Raw genomic sequence first — 17577 nt, forward strand, 5'->3', positions numbered from 1 at the left:
ACTCAGACTTGGCTCGGCCCTGATGTCCCTTCCCACTACTTTTTTACTTATGCTTCGAAGCGGAACAATCCCATATTGATAAACGAATAATAACTCCACATATGAAATGCACATTTATTGGAAAGATGGATAGGAATATGAAATTAGTAAATCTGTTAATTGTGTGCGATTGTTCTGGGGTAATGAGGCTGTTCATCATTAACTGTCTTTCCTCCGGGCTGGCTTAGACACCTCTATGCTACTGGCATGTCTGCTCTGCTGGTCCAACGGCCGCCAACACTGACAGTGGAGGGGGCCACTGACAACAGGGGCAGGAGCAGTGGGAGCGGGGAGCTGTGGGATGTGTGGGGTGAGTGAGAGATGCAGAGCACTGGGCGCAGAATCGCTCCACCCTGGGGGGAGTTCCTGGAGCTGGTGCTCACTGTGTTGCTGCATGGGTCAGTTTGCCTCTCTCAATCTGTCTTTACTCATTTGTGAATTGGAGACAACGATTATTACACCCTTGACTGGGAAGCCAGAAGACCACATGGTGTAATTATGGAAGGTGCTTGGTAAAGAGCAGAGACCCACAGCAGCGAGTTGCCTCTCAATCATTGGTGCAGGAAAAAATGAATCCAGTTTCTGGAAGCAAGGAGCCAAGGCAGGAGCCAGTTGGTGAGGGTGGAGGGTAAGCCTTTTATAAGCCTCCAAAGCTGAAACATAAATAAAATAAAAGCCATTAAAAAAGAATGAGGAAATTCCCCAAATGAGAGGAAACCAGATCAGCTCTGTGTGTAGCACCTTCACCTTAGGTACATGATTGTAACCCTCTCCAATCAGCCAGGGACATGCCAGGAGCACTGGGCTCTGTTGTGGCTCCAGCTTACTGGCCAGCAGATGGCCAGCAGCATTCCTGAGGTCAAGTCGACTGAGTTCAACAAACACTTCCTGAGCCCCACTGGATTCTAGACTGAATTTTCAGTATAGACAGTACTTAGACAAAAGCTCAACTCAGCATGTTCTCAATGTATCCAATGGGACAGATGTATGTGTGGATCAGTACAAACTGTTGTGATAAATGAATAACAACTGTAAGTATGGGGTGATATAAAAACACCCAATGGGGGCGAAGCCACTGGCCCAGCTGGAAGGGTCATCTTCCCAGAGGAGGGAAGGCTGAGGACCCAGCAGAAACAGGTGGATGGAGACAAGAGGGAAGGGCACTGCCTGTGAATCCACAGAGGATCCATACGTTGAAAGCACAAGTGTGATTTGAACCAGGACGTGGACAAAGATGAGGCTGAAGGGAAGGCTGGGCCACAACACGGGGACTTGGAATGGCCATAGCAGATGGACTTTATCCTGCAGCAGCTGGCTTCCTTTCCTCTCTTTTTCTTTGTGTTTATTGGGAAATATTTCAAATATTCAAAAAGCGGAGCGAGTAATATGACAAAAAAGTGTTGCTACGTTCGTCATATTTGCTTCATGTTTGGTTTTACAAATAAAACATTTCAGATTGTTGTCATATCCTTAACACCCCTAACCAGATCCCTTATGCCTCCTTTCCCCCTTCCCTGAGGTACTCACCATTCTGAAGTCAGTGTTTTTGTATTTGTACCCCATGTATACAAATCCATAAGCAGCATATAACATTTTTCTGGGTATTTTAAATTTACAAAAATGGCATACTGTGCTTTTTTCTGTAGCAAGCTTCCTTCATTTGGTTTTATTTTTCTAGATTCATTTATGTGGATCTAGATAATACATTTAAGTCTGCATAGTATTTAATTGTATTAATACACCACAACTTAATTTTCCGTTTTCTTACTGATAAGCATTTATGTTTTGTTTTGTTTTTACTTTATTACAAACAGGTCTGCAATGAGCCTCTCTGACATGCCTCCGTGTGTACACAAGCAAGAGCATCTGGAGAATATTTATCTGCAAGTAGGACTGGAGAGACAAGGAATATGCATCTTCATTTTTATAGACATTGCCAAACTGCCCTCTACTGCAATTACACCAATTTGCGCTTTCAGCAGAGCCCCCGTGCCCGCAGCCTTGTCAACGCTTTGGGCTATCAGACTTGTTTTTTGTCTTTTGTTTTTTCCAATCTGACGAACGTGAAACGACGTCTTTTAGCTGTTTTCATTGAGTTTGCCTAATGTCTAAAGAATCCGAGCCTCTTACTAAATGCTGATGGGCAGCTGGTTTTCTCGTCTGTGAACTGCCTGCCCACATCATCTACCATTTACTTTGTTGCATTGTTGTTCTTGTCTTGATTTGTAGGAGTTCTTTACGTATCCTGGTTAACATTATAAGTTTGGTTGGCAAATGTCTTCTCCTACCTAGTGGCTTTTCTTTTAATTTTGCTTATTTTGGTTTTGTTGGAGCATAGCTATTTTATTATTTTAATGTGTTAAATTTATCAATTTTTTCCCTTATGTTTTGCACTGTTTTATCTTGTTTAAGAAATCATTTGCTACCCTCATGTAATAAAAATTTTCTTTTAAACTTTTGTATTTTTTTTTCACATTTAGAAGTTTAGCCCATGAAGAATATACATTTTGTGTAGTATGAGCTTATTTTATTTTACCATAAGCAAGCCAATTGACCCAACACACTAACTGAAGAGTCTAGACTTTCCTCCAACAATTTATAATGCTATGTTTTTGCCTTGTCTATATACATGGGAGTGGTCTTCAAACTGGGGCTTCTGCTAAGCTCTACGGTCCTATACAGGTGTCTCCTGAAGTCCATGCAGGTGGAGTGAGGTGAGCGAAGAGACAAGGAGACTAATGGCCCTCCATCTACTCTTTCTTTGGCTAAAATAACCGCATGCACGTCTACCTGTCTTACAAATCACAAGACATAGGTGACTATTATATGAAAACCTCCAGCCTCTGTTCCCCTCCCTGCTGGCAGGATTCATCTTATTCCCTTCTCCTGCCCTCCAACAGAGGGAGAGACTTTCTTCCTAAACTGGTCATTTTACCTTCTGCAAAGTAGAATTTGGAAGAAAAGAGAGGATGAGAAGAACAAAAGATGTCCTAGACTAGAGCTGGGTGAAGAATGTTTCTGAGCTTGGAAGAGTGTGAGTGGTGTTAGAACACGAGAGGTGTTGCAGGAATGGGTGTGTGATGAATGAACTACCTGCCACTTCATACCCTCTGGGAGGTGCAAGTGAGGAACCGAGTCTTTTCAGATTATTTCGTTATTTCTTTTCCTGGTGGACTGCGCTTCAAATGCAACAGTGCTTTGAGGCTGAACCACGTGGCATTGATTTCATGAAAGATTTCATTTCAAAGAAGAGTTAATGGTTAAGATGGCAAATTGAAATCACAGCACAGCAGTAAAACTGATCAACAGCAAATACAGATGACTGGGGTTATAATGTAACACAATAAAATGTAAAAACTGGTGACTAATGAAATAAATAGACCATTCTAGACTACCTGGGAGGCAGAGAAAGACTCGAATGCTGATCTGGTGCCCACATCCTATAAGGCCACTGAAATCCTGAAAATTTGCACTAGTAGCCCCAAAATTGAAAAGAAGCAAAGTGAGTGGTTAGCCTTCCCATTTTCCTCTTGTTTTTAAAGCAGAGCTAGTAGGCGCTGAGGAGAGGTGAGTGAGAACGGGAACGGTACAGAACAGTGCTGATTCTATCTTTTGACACCGAGGCTTCAGTGTTCTCATTGAGTCAGTGGGAAGATCCAAAGTCCAAGAGTACTCCCTCATGGGAATGTGATTTACACCTCAGCCTGGGGGCTGAAGAATCCTGGTGTGGGACATTACAAAAACTCGGAGAAGAGCTATGCCTAGGCCATCCAACTAAGGCTGTCTACAGGGGGAGCCTAGATTCCTCCATTCTTCACCAGCGTCTCAGGCTCCCAAGACATGTCAGAATTCAGACTGCCCAAGACCTGCCTCCAATGGTACTAGGGAGAGGAAAGAAGCTGGCCTCAGATGCTGTGCGGTGAGAGGGAACGAACCACCCACACTACACCACAGACACGTGGTAGCACTACCCCAGCCTGAGTAGGAGGAAGACAAGCAACCTGACAAGTTGCAGCAAAAAAAATAAATAAAAAAGAAAAAAGAAAAAAGAATATAAATACATGTACCATGGCAAAGACATGTGAAAGAAACAAAAAAATCTAAGCAGAGAAATACAGGAAAATTTACCAACATTTCTTTACTCTGTAGTGTAGAATAGGTTAATAAGAGCATGAATTCAAAAGCTCAAAGAAGACGTAATAAAACCATAGAGTGAGACCCAAAGAAGGACTGCAGAACTAAGTTAAATCAGGAACCAAAACAAAACCATGATCATATTATCTCAGACCCAGTGAAATATTATAAACAACAAATAGTCACCACTGGCAACTGAATTACAAGCAAAAAGCCTTGATTTAAAATAAATGAAGCAATTAGAGAGAAGATGATGATATGGAAGAGAGAAAAAGATGATAAAATCTAAGGAAAACTAGGTCCCTGAAAAGGATCCTCCAACCAATGGAACAAAACACACATTCTTATACAGAAGGAAAATCTTCCGTGGAGAGGAAAGTTTTCTAATTCTCAAGATCAGAAGTGCATACCATATTTCAGGAAAATAGGTAAATGAATCAACCTCAAGTGGGTCACCCATGAAGGGACATTGGGGAGGGAATGGACAGAGCATCAGATTTCTCTTGGGCACCATTCAATGTCACAAGGACATGAAATTAGTTCTAAATATTCTGAGGGAAGTAAAGGATGACCAAGAATACGGTACCAAACAAAGATTTCATTCCAGTATTACAGCTCCAGGCAGATAGCCTCAAAGGTGATAGAGCTCAAGAAATACAACACCCTTAAGCTCAATTTGAAACAAACAAACAAACAAAACAATCCTACCAGTAGTGAAAGGCAGTCAGTTGAAAACCTTAGTCATAGGGAAGTCAGAGTAGTGTCCTCGCCTGGGACCATTGTAAACATCGACAATATGAAAATAGTAACTGAATAATATCCTGAGCTGCAGGCAGGGAAGCCGAGAGAATGGGAGAGCAACACTATCTTATATTTCATGGTAGGTGCTAAATCGAAACAGCATAAAAATCAAAGCATACACTTAAAATCATTACTCTCAATTTCTTAAGGTTTTTCATAGCCTATTTTCTCATCCTTAAAAAGAGATCTATTATATAATAATAGTATTTCTTGTAGTGATGAAACATGTATTTGAAACCCTTTGGTGAGTCAGAGGGCAGAGAATGGGGTAGAGAGACCAACATGAAGGTGGGACCAGTTAGAAGAAGGGACAAGATGTGAGATAGAGCTGAAGAGAGATGAGAAGGCAGAAACAGTGGGGATGGAGCAGAGAAAGATGTGAGACAGATGTGGAAGTAGACCTAGGAGGACTTGGGGACAGGATATAGAGTATGGATGGAGGGGTCACAAAGGCCCTGGGGCATCCAGGTGGTACCAAGCCAGGAGCAATGGCCAAAGTCCAAAGGCAAGCACAAGGGAGGTAGGGACAAGGACAGAAGGTGAGAGTGGGAGTCCTATGCACGGAGCCTCCAGTGGTGATGGGCTCCCATCTCCTCCTCCCTGTTTTCTTTGGTCCCATGGCCTTTGATCAGCAATCCTCAGACTGATTCCATCTATCTGACTCAAAGGCCATGCAGAGGACGACCACGCGCAGCAACTCTGGGCAAGTTCTGGTCCCAGCCAACACGAGCACGTGGAGACCAAAGCAACCTCTGAGACTGTGTCTCTAGAATTTCAATCATGTTTTAACTCTTATACAAGCAGAAGCAGTCAATATGGGTTGGCACAAATAGCACAAGGAACCACTTTCTAGCCATTTAGCAGATGTCCTTGTCTAGTCTACTCCTCATACAGGGGGTGGTGCACCAGGCCCGAGCATGGAGATCTATAAATGGGCACAACCTCTCTCATGCTGAGCTGGCAGTGCGTGCTCCTGAGAGCCTCTCTCCAGGTGCAGGGAGTGGATTCTTCATCATAAACCTTGTTTTGGAGATTTGGCTGCACGTCTTTGTAAGGCTCGTGCTTTGTCAGGGCTAGCACAGTCTGACCAGTGTACATGAACTAACACGTTTACACCCCATGCTACCCCTGTCATGGCAGGTTGTGCTTTACAGAGATGACCACAACATTGCCACCCATCGTATAGAAAATCACAGCATGAGACTTTGATGCTCCTCCTGGGGAGAGGTGGTTTCTCCTTGAAAGCGGGACTTTGTGACTATTCGACCAACAGAGTAGGGTGGAAGTGATACCAAGCAACTTCTGAAGCTAGTTCAAAGAAGATGACACAGGTTCCACTTAGCTACAATACTCCTCAAAGCCTTAGCTGTCATGTAAGCAGCCCAACCACCCTGAGATTGCCATGCTGTGAGGAAGCCCAAACTAGCCCACTTGGAGGGACAACATGAGGAAGCCCTGAGGCTCCATGAGGAGAGACATGTCCAGCCATCCCCCATTGCTTCACCTACCCACCCAGTTCCAGTTCCAGCCACTGTCTGAGCACCACAACCCCAGCAGAGACCCTGAGCAGAGCTGTCCAGCAGAGCCCTTCTGAATTGATGACCCGCAGAAACCATGAGAGACAACGTGATTTCTGCTGTTTTAAACCACTACATTTGGTAATTTATTATACAGTAATAGATAACCAGACACCTATGACATAGGTAGTTTTATTATCCCCCATCTAATCAATGAGGAAACTGAGGTGCAGACAAATTAAATATCTTCTCCAAGGTTGTGCAGCTACTAAGTGACAGAGCCAGGATTTTAATCCCAAACTGTCCAGTTCCAGAATGCCTGGTCCTAACCAGTGTCCTATACTGCTTGTTGCAGAGACCAGACAGGAGGAGAGAAGCACTAGGAACCAGACGGGCGTGCGTTGGGTCCTGGGTCCCACTCAGCTGCCTCATCTTCATCACCAGACTCTGCGCTTCAGAGACCTCTGTGCTGCGATGCTCATAAGACCAGCATTGTGATTTTCATGTTGTTCCAAATGCTCCTCTCGCTTGTTAAACGTTTTCCTTTCCTAAAGCTGCAGTGACTCTTTCCTTAAGGACAAAAGAAAGTATAAAAATCTGTTCAATAAAATGTATAACCACACTGAGCTTCTTAAACAGATTTAGTAATAATCAGCACCAAATTAGACAAGGGTCATTACAGGTGGAGAAGGTCTTTTTTGTCATGAAGCTCATTCCTCCCCCAGGGAAAGATAACAGGGAGCTAGCAGAGAGCTGAGGAGAAACCAGAAGTTTAAGTCTAAATTCCTATACAAAAGGATGCATCATCTCCTGCTTGGTTCTATCTAAAGGGTAGGCCTTTGTCATGTCACGGGGACAGCAGCACTGCTCAGAACGGCCCCAGCTGATACGTCTGGACAACAGAATTCTCAGTGGTGGCAGCACCTCTTCTATTGCCTCTCCCTGCCATTACTGAGCAACTTCTATGAAGTCTCCATGCTCTTCTGTGGAGTTGTCTTAGAATTAAAAAAAAAATGAGTGGTTTCAAAAATTAGATCTTTTTCTTCTTTTTTAAATATGTGTAATAGAAAGAAAAAAACTACTTATGATCAGCTCCGTGTCTTGGGAAAATGGATCTCAAGGAAGATTGTTTGCAGAGGAACAAGGAGGAAGAGACAGAGGGGAGAGATCAGAGAGGGAGGAGGCTGGAGCCAGCACAGCAGAGCAGAGTACATGGAGAATCCCCGGGAAACAGCAGACCTGGGACTGGTGGGTTGCAAGAACACAATTCAGTTTTTCTGTGCGTGCTGCAAGACTACCCTTGCACATGGCATACCACTGCTTCTGGAGTTGCAGTCAGAGTTTCTGCTGCTGTGTTGCTTTTGTTGTCGTCAATGACGGGTACAATAAGGTGGTGACTCTAACCTCATTGTGGATGGGAGAAAATAGAGGCTGCCCACAGAACGTGGGCCACCTTCAGGTCACATTGATAAGCAAACGTATCATTCGCGATGATGGTGAACAAATCCCACCTCAGTGACTTGTTTACTTAGTTAATCATTCTTATCTTTATTAGGAAATGTTGCACAATACATCACTGTTTAACGTTTAATTGTAGGATCATTTTTCATACTGAAATAATTTGGCAAGTAAAACAAAACTCTATTAAGATTTGTGATAAAACTGTAGAGAGTAGCAGTTGTCTTTGTGACCAGGAATGTCCTTACTTAAAAATTGTTGTTTTCCAAGATACATAGTATCCCCAGAAAAAAGTGTGCCACCTAATTCAATTTTTATGTGAGAAAAACATTTCCATTTCAGAAATGCTCTAATAACTTCTTGAAGCCAAGAGAACATATTTGTGATCAGTACAATGCATGTGAATAGTGCACGCAAATTCAGGGATAAGAGCAAAGAACCACATGATGAAAGGCCAGCGAATGACAACTGAGCAGGTGGGATCATCTAGTCCAATGCTCTCCCACGTGAGCCACACCAGGATCTCCTGTAGGCTGTCCAGGCAAGGTGCTGGGCCGCATGTCCAGAGTCTCTGCTTCAGTAGGTTTGGGTTGGGACACAAGCATTTTCATTTCTAAGAGTTTCCCAGGTGATGCTGATGCTGTTGGTCCAGGGGCCACCCCTGGAAACCACTGGTGTGATAGAAAACATGCTTTGAGTTTGAAATTGTTCAGTCCTGGATTCAAATCCTTCCAGTACCATTTAGTTGCAGGTCACCTTGGGTGTGTGATCTATCTGAGTATCCCTTTTCTTTCTCATTAAATAAAAATCAGCTTTCAAGATGATTGCAGGGGTTAAATGAGATTGTGTAAATGTCATAGTTGAAGGACATCAGAGTAGGCATTTAATAAGTAAATAATAATTATTTTGCTTAATCTTCATTGAAAGCCTTATCCTAACTACTACCCACTTGCTTTTTTAAGGAAGCTGTGTAGGAAATAGATGTCTCTTGATATTAAATGCTTTATTCATTCTTTAAAGAAGCATTTGAGTGCTGCAGACTGTAGGCTAGTTACTGGGATTTGCCTTGCTATATATAATTGTTTTGCTAACTAGGCAATAAGCTTACCTTATGAAAAACTCTTTCTTAGAATAAGGCTTAAAAGAGCTAAATGTCAGTGTGGAGAATCTCCATGAGCAGGAAGGGAACTGGCAGTGCATAGGCACCAGGAGCTGCGGCTGTCAGATTCCCCACCATTGGCTGTGAAATGGGGTGATTGGAACTGCATTTATTGATCAATGTTCTTGAGATCCTAGTCTGAGGCTTATCCACATGCACTTGCCAGCTTCTCCGAGGGGAGAAGTTCATGGTTTCTCTACTTGGTAAATAATCTTAACTCAAAGGAAAACACTTCCTCCACTCTGTTACAAGTGAATGCTTCTAAGCAGACATTGGACAGTCTGCTCTGCTTGAGGAGAACAGTTTTGCTCATGGAAACACGTTGAAATAAAGGTGATGGTGCAGATGCTGTTGACTTGATAGCCCATCACCTCTCTTGTGTGACTTTGGGAAAGGGGCTTGGCCTTATTTTCCTCCTCTAAAAAATGGAGAAGATAATATCTAATTTGCAAGACTCTTATAAAAGTACAAAAAGTAATTTCTATGAAGGACTTTTCATGAATTTAGAGTATCTCAACAACAGTTTTTTGAGACAGTTGTGGTTGTGATATGTAAGATACGCACCTGCCCCTTGATTTCATCATCCCAACCCGAGAACTTTCTGCAGACCACAGACTTCATGCATTTGTGTTGGTCTTGAATTCCAGGGTCTCCAGCCACTTCCATTTCCAGCCCTCTCAACAATGAATGTCTAAAGAAGCAAAAGTAAATTATTCTATCATATGATACTTACAAGGCAAGGCAAGACAAGCATATAGTCCTCCTACATAACCAGATATGATAATCATTAGTAAGTAAATTTTAGTGGTAAATTTAATCTGCAAAACTGGTTGTCTTTTTTTTTCCATCCTTCCATTTCCACCTTCTGATCTGCCTGCTCTCTTACCTCCCACTTTCACTTCAATTCAGCTTGAACATTCATCCTACCATATAGAAAATGTGCACAGTGTAAATACACAGTCATGCCTCCCTTATCAATGGGGATACGCTCTGATAAATGTGTTGTTAGGCGATTTCATTGTTGTGCAAACATCATAGACTGTACTTACACAAAGCTAGATGGTATAGCCTACTACACACCTAGGCTGTATGGTACTAATCTTATGGGACCACTGTCATATATGCAGTCCATAGTTAACCAAAATGTCAGTATGTGATGCAGACTGTATATGGGGGAAAGTGCATTATTCTTGTCAGGTGCCATATAAGTAAAAGAGTTACAGGAATGGAACCAGAGATCCATTAATATATTTCTTACATCTAATTTCTTTTCACAATAAGCTTTTGAAATAATCATTATCCCTTTTTCAATATATAGTTATAACGTTATATAAATTGTCCAAGGTCATACAAAGTTTCAGGAGGGTTCTCTGGCAAACATTGAGAAAGAGTTAGGAGTGTAAGAGGTTGGGGAAGGAGAAGTCAACATTTGAGAATAAAAAAGAGGGTGAGACATCAGGATTGGGCAAGGTGAGCCTCACATCTCAGTGATATCTGACCGTGTCAGCCAGTCCAACTGATATCTCCAGAGCAAAGATCGCTTGATAGAGGAGGCCTGTATTAGATGAGAATGGCAAGACTCTGGTACATCAGTCATGCTTAGTCGTTGGCTGGAGCTGCCCAGGAAGATCAGACTCAGCTCAGAAGCTGAGATTGGATCCTGAAATTTCTAACCGTGGTGGTCTGTCAGCTAGCTGCACTCCTTGCATGGAGGTCTGAGCAGTGCTGCCATACCTCTCAAGTGACAGTACTGTCACCTGAACCCTGGCCTATCTGACGCCAAAGTTGATGCTCTTTCCATCACTGCACCCAAGTTATTTGTTGTACATGAGTGATGAGGTCAGCTGAGGAGATGGTTTGGACTGCATTCCCCTGATGCTCGGGAGTCCAGAATCTCAGAATGACATCCATAAACACATTTCAGGACATTCAGCACAAGACCTTAGCTCTGTCTCTCACCTGATGTTTCAGCCCCACACATGTGAAGAAGGTGGAGGTTGGCTGAAATCATCTTCTCCAGTTTAACTTTCACTGGAGCCTGTTTTCGAGGTGACAAACATTTGCCCAGATATTGATAAAAACCAGTAGTTTAATGCCATCATTATATCACCCTTGACAGGGAACCTAACGGTAAGGAAGGGATTTAGCAAGAGGTAAGGTGGGATTCAGTCACCAAAATATTAATACACAACACTTAAATATATATTGTTTTTAAATGACAACTTTTAAGGTTATTTCCTGATATTAGCACTACTTCTGATCATTCCACTCCATTTTCCTCCCTTTCTTGCCGCTGTATTGGAACAGTAAAAGTCCACAGGCTGATGCACGGTGAATGAAACGGTAAAAAAGGAAAAAAAAACTATGAACAGACTAGGGCGCTTGAGAGGGATGCCTTTCAAGCAGAAGGACAGAAGCCACATCTAAACTTCAAAGTAAATTCAAAAGTCTCCTTTGCAGTTATAATATGCAAAGAGCTTGGATAACTATTCCCATCCTTACTATAAAAGAAAGCAGGACAAACTGAAAATCACCACCTGTGCTGAGACGTATCAGAAAACAGGTTGCAGGGCAAACTGCCGCCTCAGACTCTGGAGAAACTGCTACTTAGAGTGAGACAGCTGAGATCTACTTGCCTCAAGCGGAAGCTGCTGGAACCAAAGCCTAGTAGAAACACATAAACGCAAATTTTAACAAATTGCTGGAGGCCTAAGATCGAAAAACTTTTAAGAGCCACAGTCTTAGGGGACCTCAGAATTTTATGGGCTTTATCTCCAGGACACCCACTAGATTCTCATGGTGAAGATCTAGAAAGATACCCTCAGTGCTCTAACAGAGGGAAAGGAAAAATAACCTTAGTGAAATAAGCCCAGAAACTTCTCCATAACAAAGGCCTGGCCTCCAAGGTGAAGCACTTTGCCAGAGACTTATCCCAGGTGGGAAAAGGGAATTACCCCCACCCCAGACCCCTCCACATTTCATGTCTCATCTAAGGGGAAAAAATAATCAAAAGGGGTCAGGGCTTCAAGGAACTAGATGATGAATGCTGCAGTCAGAGAACGGAACAGGGGACAGGAAAACAAAAGGCTAGATCAATGGAGAAATATTTTTGAAGGTCATGTCCCGGAAAAACAGTAAGATTTAATGAGAAAATTGTGGAATGCTGTTCCTAACCCACACTTTACCATTATACCAATAACTTGTTGTTGTTAGTGCCATTGAGTCAATTCCGACTGCTGGCACCCTGTGAACAGCAGAGCAGAACTCTGCCCAGTCTTTTTGTACCATCCTCACATCTTCCCACGCTATATCAGACAATCCTCCGCTGCTACTCACAGGGTTTTTGTGGTCATTTTGCTTGGAAGTGGGTGGCCTGGTCCTCCTTCCTAGTCTGTCTAGTCTGGAAGCTCTGCTGAACCCTGTCCACCATGGATGACCCTGCTGGTATTTGAAATACCAGTGGCACAGCTTTCAGCATCCCAGCAACATGGAGCTGCCACAGTCTGACAACCCACAGACAGGTGGTATGGTTCCCTGACCAGCAAATGAACCCAGGCCGTGGAAATGAGAGCACCAAATCTTAACCACTAGACCACCAGGGCTGGCTACACCAAAAAGACCTCAATATAATATAATAGCAGTAAATTAAAATTGAAAAAGTTACAAGACACACACTTTCTCTGAGGAGGAACACATAGGGGTGCCCTAGAGTCAAGACGAGACACAAACAAGGACATGAGAGGAATCTGAAGCCCCTGGCGCCTACAGCATCAGCAACCATTAAACACAGCCCAACTACTAACCAGAGTAACACAAATCCTCACACCAAAGGCCTATTTACTTCAGTTCCTAGTGTCAGATTTGAAACGGCTGGCTTTCAGCAAAAAATTAAAAAGCATGCCAAAAGCCAGGAAAAAACATAGTTCGAAGAGATAAAGCGATATCAGAATCAGACTTGGATATGACACAGCTGTTGGAATTAGGAGAGAACGTAAAAGAACTAGATTAAGAGCCAGCCCTGCTGGCCTAGTTGTTAAAGTTCGGCGCCTCTGTTTCAGTGGCCTGGGTTCGTTTCCCAGGCATGGAACTATACCACTCATCTGTCAGTAGCCATGCTGTGGTGGTGGCTTGCATAAAAGAACCAGAAGAACACACAACTATAAACAACCATGTACTGGAGCTTTAGGGGAGGGAGGGAAGGAAGAAAAAAGGAGGAAGATTGGCAACAGATGTTAGGGCAAACCTTCACCTGCAACAACAACAACAAAAAGAAATAGATTAATTTGTTAACGCCTTTAATGGAAAAAGTAGACAATGTGCACAAGATATGAGCAATGTAAGTAAAAAATAAAAATACTGAGGAAAAACCAAAGGGAAATACTAGAAATCAAAAATATTATAACAATATACAATGAAGAATGCTTTTATGGGTTCAACAGTAAACTTGATGCAGCCAAGGAAAGAGTCAACGAGCCTGAAGACAAAACAACAGAAACTTACCAAACTAAAGTGCAAAGGAAATGAGAACAATAAAAGAAAAAAAGATTAATAATAACAATAAAACAGAACAAATCATTCAGGAAATGTGAGAAAATATCAAAAGATGTAATATATAAGTAAATAGTACATCAAAAAATAAGAATAAGCGAATGGAGCAGAAGAAATATTTGAAGTGATGATGGCCAAGAACTTTCCAAAATGTAAAAAAACACCAAAGCACTGTAGAGTTAGGAAGCTCAGAAAACACCAAGCAGGATAAATACTGCTTTCCCCCAGATACACCCACACATATTACATTAAAACTGAAGAAAACCAAAGACCAAAAAAAAAAAAAAAAAGCCCAAAGTGTCAGAGAATGGAGGGGATTATACAGAGGAACAGAATAAGGATTAGAGTGGACTTCTCACCAGAAACCATGCAAGCAAGGAGAGAGTGGAATGAAATATCTGAAGTATGGAAAGAAAAAACCAGCAGCCTAGAATTCTATATTCAGCAAAATATTGTTTAGATGTGCAACAGAAATATTTTCTCAAAGGAAAAAACAAGCAAAAAAACCTGAGAGAATTCATCAGCATCAGATCTGCCCTGCAAGAAGTGTGGAAAGAAATTATGTAAATCAGATACTAGGATATACATAAAGTAAGGAAGATCATCATAAAATGAATAAATGAGTATAAAATATTTTATTGTTTTAATTCTTTTTTTTTTTTTTTGGTGAGAAAGATCAGCCCTGAGCTAACATCCGCCAATCCTCCTCTTTTTGCTGAGGAAGACTGCCCCTGGGCTAACATCCATGCCCATCTTCCTCCACTTTATATGGGACTCCACCACAGCATGGCCTGACAAGCGGTGACTCGGTGCACACCTGGGACTGGAACCTGCGAACCCCGGGCTGCCGCAGCTGAACGCACGCACTTAACCGCTTGTGCCACCAGGCCGGCCCCTATTTTTTTAGTTCTTAATTGCTCCAAAAGGTAACTGTTTCTTTAAAGCAGTAATAGTAACAATGTATTGTGTGATTATAGCGTATGGGTAAGCAAAATGAGTGACAGCAATATCCGAAAAGGTGAGAGGGAAGAATAAAGAACACCCTGCTATAAGTTATCTCCACCACATGTGAAGTGCCACATTGCTATTTAAGAGTGGACCTTTATTAGTTCAAAACATATATTGTGAATTCTAGGGTGACCACTTTTTAAAATAATGTGTGCCGTGGTAAGAGAAGAGATAAAATGGGTTTATAAAAAATGCTAAATTAAAATAAGAGAAGACAGAGAAAAGGAGAAAAATAAGACAAAGAAGAAATGCAATCAGTGGAAAATATACATATGTAGATATTAATCCAACTATATCAATAATCATTTTAAATGTGAATAATGTAAATAATCAACGAAAGACAAAGATTATCAGAGTGGATAAAAAATCAAGACTCAAGTATAAGTTGTCTACAAGGAGTCCATTTTAAAAATAAAGATTCAGATAGGATAAAAGTAAAGCAACCGTGAAAAATATACCATGTTAACATTAATGGAAAGAAAATTGGAGTAGCTTTATTAGTTTCAGACAAAACAAACTTCAGAGCAAGGAATATCATCAGGGATAAAGAAGGATATTACATAATGATAAAGGGTTTAATTCATGAAAAAGATATAACAATCCTAAATGTATATGGACCTAAAAAATAAAAAGCATCAAAATACATGAAGTAAAAACTGACAAATCTGAAGGAGAAATGGACAGTTCAACTATTATAGTTAGAGAGCTCAACATTCCTCTTACGGTAATTGATAGACAATGCAGGCAGAAAATCAGGAATGATACAGTTGAACTGAATGGCACCATCAATCAACTGGATCTAATTGACATTTACAGAATACTTCATCCAACAATGGCAGAACACACATTCTTCTCAAGCCCAAGCAGAACATTCACCAAGATCTGGGCCATAAAACACGCCTTAAATTAAAAAAAATAGAAATCATACAAAATGTGTTCTCAGACCACAGTGGAATTAAACTAGAAACCAATAACAGAAAGATGGATGGAAAAATCCCCAAATATTTGAAATTTAAACATACTTTTTAATAACACATAAGTAAAAGAAGAATTCTCAAAAATTTTAAAAAGATTTTGAACTAAATAAAAATGAAAAACAACTCCAAAATTTTGTGAAAGCTTGTAAGGAAATTAGATTTAAAACGATAAATGCATATATTAGAAAAGACGAATAACCTAAAATCAACAACATAAGCTTCCACCTTAGGAAACTAGAGAAAGAAGAGCAATTTAAGCCTAATGCAAGCAGAAGAAAATAAAAGATAAAACTTAGAGTAGAAATCAATGAAATTGAAAATCAGACAATAGAAAAACATCCACAAAATGTTTATTTGAATAAATCAATAAAGGTGATAAACCTCTTGTCAGGCTAAAGAAGAGAAAAGAGAAAGAAGTTGCAAATTACAGCATCAGAAATTAAAAGGGATCATCATAACTGATTGCATGGACATTAAAAGAACAATAAAAGAAAGCTATGGATAACTCTATTCCCTCAAATTTTATAACTTAAATAAAATGAAAGAATTTCTTGAAAGATACAACAACTAAAATGCACACAAGGAAAGTAAGCTGAATAGACCTTTATCTATTAAAGAAATTGAATTAATAATTAATCATTGTCCAAAAAGAAATTACTAGGCTAAGATGGTTTTACTGGTGAAGTCTTCCAAATATTTAAGTAAGAAATAATACCAAATTTACACAATCACCTGCAAAAAATAGAAGCAGAGGAAACATTTCCTACTTATTCTCTGAGGCCGACATTACTTTAAAGCCAAAATCAGATAACATACAAGAAAAGAAAACTACAGTCCTATATCTCACATGTAAGAATCCTCAACAAAATATTAGCAAGTTGAATTCAACAATGTAAAGAAAGAATTACACTCTACAACCAAGTGACGCATATTATAGCAATTGAGGACTGATGCAACATTCAAAAATCAATCAATGTAAGCTGAGTGACATCAGCAAGATGACAGAGTAGGAGATATCAGCCTTCATCTCCCCCACATACACACAAAAACAATTAGACAGCTATCTACAAATGAAAATAGCCCTGGGAAGGCTCAAGAACCTACAGCAACACAGGGAACAAAAACCAGAGAATAACCACAAAGAAAAGATTGCTGGGGAAATTGACATCACTGAGATGTCTGAAGATGATGTTTAGGAACAGAGAAGAAGCATAGGGGCCACGAGTATCAGTCATGTAGTCAGTGCCATTGTGGTCTTCCAGTGGGATACACTACAGAGGACCCCGGCAGCCTTTGCCACTGAGGACCTCAACAGCCCACAGGACAACCACAGATTCACCACAGCTTTCACAGTAGAGGACCTGTAGTATTCATCATTGTGGACCGCAGCAGCTTTCTCTGCAGATGACACAGCAGCTTTTGCCATTGAGGTAATCAACAGCCCACACTCCAGATCCTGGCTCTGTGGCAGCTCTGTGGCTCTGTGGCTGTCCCACATACACCTGCATCTCAGGTACCAGAGCCACCACTGCTGTGGTCTAACCAGCATCCCAGACCACAAACTGCTGTCTCTCCATGTGCACCCACACTCTGGACCAGGGCCCTTGGCTGTACCCTCATCACACACACCAGAGCCACCACCAATGAGGACTAGACAGTGCTTCAGACCCTGGAGCTGCCATCACTCCACAAAGTGCTCACACTCCAGTCCCTGCCTCCATGGCTGCTCCAAGCACCCATGACTCAGAGAATGGAGCCACTATTGCTTCAGGCTAACCAGTGCCCCAGATCCCCCCATTTCAGGTACCAATGCCACCATCAGCATAAGGGCACCCACAAGCTGGATCAGGTGCCAGAAAAGATCCCCTAGGCCACAATATCCCCCACGGAAGAAAAAGAGATCAAGCAATTCCTTGATCGAGTGATTCCTTCAAGA

General features: G+C 41.4%; 1 long non-coding RNA gene across 1 annotated transcript in view; it reads right to left on the reverse strand.

Annotated features, from left to right (window-relative positions):
* Positions 1 to 8060: 8060 nt before the first annotated feature.
* The window catches only part of LOC131410482 (uncharacterized), a 75766-nt gene continuing 66249 nt past the window's right edge, over positions 8061 to 17577 (reverse strand). The window contains exons 2-3 of the long non-coding RNA XR_009221260.1: positions 9673 to 9799; positions 8061 to 8620 (exon numbers count right to left, since the gene is read on the reverse strand). This is a non-coding gene — a long non-coding RNA (uncharacterized LOC131410482). The remainder of the gene's footprint in view (positions 8621 to 9672; positions 9800 to 17577) is intronic.

Source organism: Diceros bicornis, chromosome 10 (assembly GCF_020826845.1).
Source record: "Diceros bicornis minor isolate mBicDic1 chromosome 10, mDicBic1.mat.cur, whole genome shotgun sequence".
Taxonomy (NCBI): domain Eukaryota; kingdom Metazoa; phylum Chordata; class Mammalia; order Perissodactyla; family Rhinocerotidae; genus Diceros; species Diceros bicornis.